Raw genomic sequence first — 1,441 nt, 5'->3', positions numbered from 1 at the left:
TTATTTATCTTCATATCCTCAGCATCTTGCTTTAGACTTTGCCCATTGTAGATACCTAATCAATATTTGTTTGATGAATAAATAAGAAAGATGAAATGTGAATTAGGCCTTAACTGCTGAAGATTTCACTAGGCAGAGAAGCAATAAAGAGCTTCACTCTGGGGACTGACATGATCAGAACTGCTTTTGAGAGATTACTCTGATATAAGTAATATATCATACCAGGTTGTACCAGGTTGCTATAGCCAATTGTTGAATTTTCAGGAATTTTGCAAGATAGTTGTTGAATCACTGTCATTATTTTCTTTCTTTCTTTTTTTTTTCTTTGTGTGTGTGTGTGTGTGTGTGTGTGTGTAATGAACTCAGGGGCACTTGACCACTGAACCAGTGTCCTCAGCTGATATTTGAATTCTATTTAGAGACAAGGTCTCGGTGAGTTGCTTAGTGTCTTGCCCTTGCTGAGGCTTGTCTTTGAACTCAAGATTTTCCTGTCTTAGCCTTTCCAGAGTTGCTGGGATTATAAGCATGGGCCATGGCACTGGACTTGTTTTTGTTTTGTTTTTGTATTGTGTCTGCTCCCTAACTTGAACTAAGCAGCCAAAATGAATACTTAGCACACTCTCAAGGAAGCAAAGTCCTGCCTTGTACCAGTCCCATGTACCACCAGTGACATAGGCAACTGGATGAAGAAGACAAGATAATCTTCTCCCAGCAGTTTAACACCATCACAGGAATTGTTCTGTCCAGATAACTGACTATTGCTGGAAGAATCGCTGTCATTATTAAAATCTGGTTCTATAATGTCACAATCAAATAAATTATACTAAAACAAAAATAATACTAAAAACTCATCACTTCCAAATGATTTCTTATCTATAATCTTGAGATTGTTTATGTCTATTATATCTAATGATAGAAGTAGTAATATGATTGCTATTGTGCATCCCAATGCCATCTTTAGAGATTTAGCTTGAAATCAATCTTGAGGGAAATATTTGTACTATGGAAATGGGCGAATACTACAAATCAAGGCTTTTCTTCACCACTCTTCCTACAGAGTTGGTTGACAGGTATTTACTAGCATTGTTAGAAGTCAGAATTGACAAAAAGAGAATGATAAGTTTGGAAAGTAGAACTGAGGAAATAGGATTGAGGTAGTCAGTGGGGAAAAAAGGAAGGAAAAATGAGAAGTATGAGAGAAAAGACAGAGGATTAGAATCATTTGGAGATTCTAATACACAAGAAACAGGAATTTGAGAAAGAACAGAGAAGATAAATGAGGTGGAGTTGGGCAGAGTATGTGTGTATATGTGGTGGGTCATCTACTGAGTAATGCAAGGGCAGGGGAGTAATGCAAGAAATGTTCCAGAACTGAGGACAAATGTTTCTAAATTGAAAGGACCCTCTGACTACAACAGCACAAGGAAGGAAAAGATGCACA

At 37.1% G+C, this 1,441-nt stretch overlaps 1 non-coding gene across 1 annotated transcript; it reads right to left on the bottom strand.

Moving 5' to 3' along the window:
* Positions 1-567: 567 nt before the first annotated feature.
* On the bottom strand, positions 568-766 carry LOC125613751. The gene has a single exon (XR_007344320.1). It is a non-coding gene; the product is annotated as a small nucleolar RNA SNORA74 (small nucleolar RNA).
* Positions 767-1,441: the final 675 nt, after the last annotated feature.

This window comes from Marmota marmota, unplaced genomic scaffold, assembly GCF_001458135.2.
Source record: "Marmota marmota marmota unplaced genomic scaffold, marMar, whole genome shotgun sequence".
NCBI lineage: Eukaryota > Metazoa > Chordata > Mammalia > Rodentia > Sciuridae > Marmota > Marmota marmota.
The sequence above is the reverse complement of the archived record's forward strand: the minus strand, read 5'-3'. Positions and strand labels throughout refer to the sequence as shown.